We start from the raw sequence: 6,621 nt of genomic DNA, 5'->3' as shown, positions 1-6,621 counted from the left end.
ATGTAAGTTTTGGCGTCCCAAAGAATTGCTTGCTGTTATCGCCGATTAGGTTGTCCCCATAGCCGATGCATTTTTCATACTGGGGTGTCGTTAAACATTCATTCATTCGATTAGGTTGTCTCGCTTGTCCCAGCCAGTGGTAATTTGCAATATAATTCTCTCTCAACCAACCTTGGTGGTGTCGTGGTTAAGCCATCGGACATAAGGCTGGTAGGCACAGGGTTCGCAGTCCTGGTACCAGTTCCCACCCAGAGCGAGTTTTAACGACTCAGTGGGTAGGTGTAAGACCACTACACCCTCTTCTCTCACACTAACCACTAACAACTAACTCACTGTCCTGGACAGACAGCCCAGATAGCTGCGTTGTGTGCCCAGGGCAGCGTGCTTGAACCTTAATTGGATATAAGCACGGAAATAAGTTGAATTAAATAATCTTCTCTGTGGGATGGTGTAAATGAAAAATCCATTGCTACTAATAGTTAAAGTTTGTTTTGTTTAACAACACCACTTGAGCACATTGGTAAATTAATCATCGGCTATTGGATATCAAAAAATTCGTAATTTTGACTCGTAGTCATGAGAGGAAACCCGTTACATTTTGCAGTTAGCAGCAAGGGATCTTTTATATGCACTTTCCCAAAGACCGGAAAGCACATATCATTGCCTTTGACCAGTTGTGAGACAGTGTACCACGACTTGCATATCAAAGATTGTGGTATATGCTGTCATGTCTGTGGGATTGTGCATATAAAAGATCCCTTGCTACTAATGGACAACATGTAGCGAGTTTTCTCTCTCCGTCCAATAGCCGATGATTAATAAATCATGTGCACTAGTGGCGTCGTTAAACAAAACAAACATTTTTTTTTTTATCAGTTGTGGTGCACTGGTTGTACCGAGAGAAAAAACCCCAAATCAGTTGAATGGATCCACCAAGGTGGTTCGATCCCGCGACGGAAGCACCTCAAGCGAGCATTGCCAGCCTTTTTAACCGACTTAGCTAAATCACACCCACTTGTTACTGATAGAAACAACTAGCTAATGGAAGAAGGAAGGAAGGACATGTTTTATTTAACGACGCACTCAACACATTTTATTTATGGTTATATGGCGTCGGAAATATATTATGGTTAAGGTCCACACAGCCCCGCTGTCGCCACTTTATGGGCTCCACTTTTTCGATTAGTAGCAAGGGATCTTTTATATGCGCCATCCTACAGACAGTGTAGTACATACCACGGCCTAAATGGAAACATTGCCAGCCTTTTTGATAAAAACCTGGGTGGACAACCTTGTCAACTAGCTTCTGGATATGTGTAGGTCGCTGATAAATACGATGCCCACCTGCGACAAGATCCCTTGCTACTAATGGAAACCATGTAGCGTGTTTCTTTTCTAAGACTATGTCAAAATTACCAACTGCTGAACATTCAATAGCAAATGCTTAATAACTCAATGTCCTCTAGTGGTGTCTTTAAACAAACAAAAAAAATCTTGAACTTTTAAGCATGCTGCCATAGCGAATCGCATACACACGAATATCATATTAATAACCTGAGGTGTCCGTTGTGCTAAATTACAAAAGTAAAAATAGTGTTATCAGAAACAATAGGAATCATATAACGTCGCCTTCACTCGACCAGAGGGCATCTTAGCTTTCATTAATACATAAAATAATATAATATAATATAATATAATATAATATAATATAATATAATAAATAGGTTTGTGATACTACTATTACTACTACAATTACTACTACTACATCTACTGCTGCTGCTACTACTACTACTACTACTACTACTACTACTACTACTACTACTAGTAGTAGTAGTAGTAGTAGCAGCAGTAGTAGTAGTAGTAGTAGTAGTAGTAGTAGTAGTAGTAGTAGTAGTAGTAGTAGTAGTAGTAGTAGTAGTAGTAGTAGCAGCAGTAGTAGCAGTAGCAGCAGCAGCAGCAGCAGTAGTAGTAGTAGTAGTAGTAGTAGTAGTAGAAGTAGAAACAACAACAACAACAATAATAATAAAATAACACTATACGGACTTTTTTCTGTAACAACCAAACAGGAACGAGTTTCCAAGTTCTAAAGCGACAGGATTATAGTCAGACGACAATAAGCTTTTAATAGCCTACCATAACGTCATGTCCATCTGCTATGTCTGTGCCTAATGACATCCCTGTATATTAATCGTAGATGCATTACAATCTGTAAATGATCTCCGGGACATTAACGCAGACGGCCAGTTATATCTGAATTTTACCGATCCGGGATAAAACATCGTTAATCTGCTTGTGTTAACCAGGCTTTAGTGTTCACATTCTCGGAAACATAAATACATCATAAGTATGGATTGACCAGTGCGGAAAGTAATGGAAATAATAAAAGACGTTTAATGGTTTAATGTGTAAAAACGGCTAGAATATTAGCTATTTATCCTTGCTTAATGACAGAGCAAAGATTCCAATTCGCTAATGCGAGTTGAGACTTTAATGAATGTTTCTGCGTAGATAAAAGCTACAAATACGAGTAATGTTCAATGTCTATTGTTGAAACAATATATGTTCCTGCCCCGGAAGCGACCACTGGCGATGTCAGAACCCCTGTGGATATGGGAACGTTAACAGAGATCCAGTTCCCGTTGTTGAAACAGGATAGAAGCTGTGGAATCGCACGTATCTGACGTTGAGAATACAAGGTAAGGTAATTTACTGTACAACAATATATATGTGAATATTCATTTATTATTGTTGTTGTTGTTTTTGTTATTATTATTATTATTATTATTATAAACTCTTCTTCTTGATTCCCGTTACTTTTTGTATCTATTAACATTTCGTCAATGTTATATGGACGTTTTAAGCCCATTTTGTCATTATAATTACCGAATTAGTTTTATCATGAAACCCCAAATACATACATAAATACATACATACATACATACATACCGAATATCGATTCAAACGTTAAATGAAATATGTCCAAAAATGTACAAACAAAAACAAGTCAAATGTCCAAAAATATATATATATATATATATATATATATATATATATATATATATATATGTATGTATTTATGTATGTATGTATGTATGTATGTATGTGTGTGTGTATGTATGTATCCCTTATTTTGCCCCTCTGTGTCTGGTACTAAAAAGTTGGTACGATGTACAAGCTGCCTTTTCTGTGCACTGTTAGTTAAAACGTACATCAGTTAAAACAGAGCGTCGGTCTGACATTCACGGGTATTTGTTTTGTTAAACCGATCAAAGTTTTAATATTATTATTTTAATAAAGATTTTAAGATATCTGAAAAATAATAAAGAATATTTTTTAAGTGATCCCCTACAGTGGGATACCATTTTTCTGTTCTTTTTATTTCCATCTTCTTCGAGTGAATCGATCGCATTGATATTGCCAGCTGATAAAAAATAGTTTTGTTTGCAAATTGTATAAAGGCGGTGTACATATTATTGGCACTCAAGATAAATGATTTTAATAATAAAGACTACCACTTCCGTTTTCATAAGCGGTGATACCCCCCTCCCCCTTTAAAAAATTAAACGTTTCTAATATTTTATAAGGAATTGCTGAATAAACGAATGACTGTAAGTAAAAATCAACAGTTACAAGAGGTTAAAGTATCAGATGAGACACACAAGACAGAATTATCGTTCTGATCACGTGAAAAATTTGGCGCCAAATAAGTAGTTTTTTTTCAGTCGGAGATTGCCGAAACGATAAAAATAAAATGTTTTCAGTGAAAAACAAATGTGCATTTTGAAATAGTGGAGCTGGGTGCTGTAAATTATAACAGGATGCCGAAAAATAAAGAGGGGCGCAGAACAAAACAAATGGGGCTGCCAAACGTCAAAAGGTGCAGCATAGTTCACGAAAGCGAGAACGTATATTATACAACAACACAGGGTACGCGCATGACTCCGATTATAGTTCCATCGTTTCGTGGTACTAACTAAACAACCATTAACTCCAATAAGGTTACATTCCAAACGCAGCTACTGTTAAATAGTTCCAAAAGATAATTTTCATACACGTTTAAACCATTTTGTCGTGCGTTGTGAGGAGCTTTAACGACGACAGTTTATAAGTCACCGACGGCGATTGCCGTCTGTTGCCGCCGTTAAATTCGAGCTCTTTATACATACAGAAACATACATACGACTAGACATATGGAATCCATCCGCCACTATAATTCACCATCAGTGTGAACAGCTTGACCAAATGCAATATGGCCAAAACTCACATACCGCAAATACCACGTCTGTATCCCTGGTCAGGAGTTGCTGCTGATGATATAAAACCTTCGGGAGCCGCACTCTGCCATCTCTTTGTCTCAAATCTAGGTTTCCTAATGATGACCAACCGTATGAAAAACTCCAAACTGCAATATAATTATCTGGTCATCCACATTCGAGGTGATACTTTATATACACTGTCAAAAAAGAAACGCAGTAGGCCAGATTCATATTCAATGGAAACTGCGATGGAGACAGGTGTGGTTCATGACGAGTCCCGATTTCTGCTCCGACGTCATGATATATATATATATATATATATGGTGAACGTTATGTGCAAACATTGTGGAATATAGTTGTCGAAAAGGCTTGACATGTGTCATGGTGGGGGCAGAAGATGTTTTACTGGAAACGAAAGGTCCCCATAGGGTAACCTGATGCATTTTAGAGGCTTCCTGAGATGATCCTCTTTTTCCCGCTGGATGCTGCTATGGCCAACGCCAACGCAGGGATTCCAACCTATAAACCACGAGTCACAAATTCTCAAATTTCCTACAGCATCAGATAACCTATGGTGCTCCTGGCCATCGCCGTTAATCAAAACAAAATTGAGCATCTATGGGACAGTTGGACCGCACTTCACAGCGTAACCATAGCCCCGACCCTGCCCGAGCTGGCAGCAGCCTTATAAAGGCGTGGGACATTAAGGCTGGTAGATCCTGGGTAGGTGCTTCCCGGTGCCAACGTTAACCGTCAGCGACATGTAACGACTCCAATGTTCCTCCTATCCTTACGAGGACTAGAGCCCTTCTGAACATCCTGCAAAGGTAATTACGGACTACACCATTCAATAATTAAATCAATTCTCCAAATGTTACTACAATGTGGTTTTGCGTTTCTTCTTTTGAAGAGTATACAACAACACAGGGTACGCGCATGACTAAATATAGTTCCATCGCGTGGTACTAACTAAACAACCATTAACTCCAACAAGGACCCAAACGGCCGTGTTAAATACTGGAAGATAATTTTCATACACGTTTATACATTTTGTCGTCGGTGAGGAGCTTTACCGACGGCAGTTTATATGTCACCGACGGCAATTGCCGTCGTTGCCGCCGTTAAGTTCGAGCTCTTCATACATGCATACATACATACATACAGACATACATACAGACATATGGGATCATCTGCCACTATAATTCACCATCAGTGTGAACAGCTTGACCAAATGCAATATGGCCAAAACTCACATACCGCAAATAACGTCTGTAACCTGGTCAAAAGTTGCTGCTGATGATATAAAAACTTGTAGAGCCGCATCAAATATCTCTTTGTCTCAAATCTATATTCCTAATGATGCAATTTATTGAAAAACTCCAAACTGCAATATAATTATCTGGTCATGAAATTGATAGTTTATATACTCTGCCAAGAAAGAAAAGCATAGGCACAATATTCATGGAATTATCTTTATAATACAAAGTGGCATAATTTCGTTATTTATGATCGTATCACAGTCAACTTTAACATGAGTATGTGACAATGTTCTTGCTATGGATTGACGGCAGTGGAGTCGTTTCTGTCACCAAACAGCGTCGCACGAGGGCGCTGAAATCAGTACCTTGTGTGGTAGGAGCATGCAATTAAAAAACAAAGAAAAGGATTATGTGGTGACTTTCTGTTATATATATATATATATATATATATATATATATATATATATATTATATATATATATTATATATATATATATGAATCCTGTGTTAGTGAAACATTGTGGAATATAGTTGTCGAAAAGGCTTGACATGTGTTGGTGGGTTTAGAAGATGTTTTACAGGAAACGAAAGGCCCATATTGTAAATGATGAATTTTAGAGGCTTCCTGAGATGCTTGCTCTTTTTTCCCGCTGGATGCTGCTAACGGGAAAATGTAGAGGGATTCCCCTATAAACTACGAGTCAAAATTACCAAATATTTGGCATCAGATAACCTATGGTGCTCTAGTGGTGCCGTTAATCAAAACAAAGTTTAACATTAGACATTGGCTGCGCTTCATTAGTGAATAGTACCGACTTCACTGGCAGAGTTATTAAGGCGTCGGACTTAAGGCTGGTAGATTCTGGGTAAGTACCCCGGTACTAACGTTAACCGTCAGCGACATGTAACGACTAATGTTCCTCCCCACGAGGAACGCCCTTCTTCATACAAAGGAACGGACTACACGTTATTTATTTCTGCACCGATTCTTTTCGATATTGCACACAAAAATAGTGGGGGTTTTGTTATTTCGAAAACACTTTTACTTTTGTCCTTACGTCAAACCAAACTGAAATTATTTTAAAAAAACGGTTGGGATAGACTAT

This window comes from Gigantopelta aegis, chromosome 5 (assembly GCF_016097555.1).
Source record: "Gigantopelta aegis isolate Gae_Host chromosome 5, Gae_host_genome, whole genome shotgun sequence".
Lineage (NCBI taxonomy): Eukaryota > Metazoa > Mollusca > Gastropoda > Neomphalida > Peltospiridae > Gigantopelta > Gigantopelta aegis.
The sequence above is the reverse complement of the archived record's forward strand: the minus strand, read 5'-3'. Positions refer to the sequence as shown.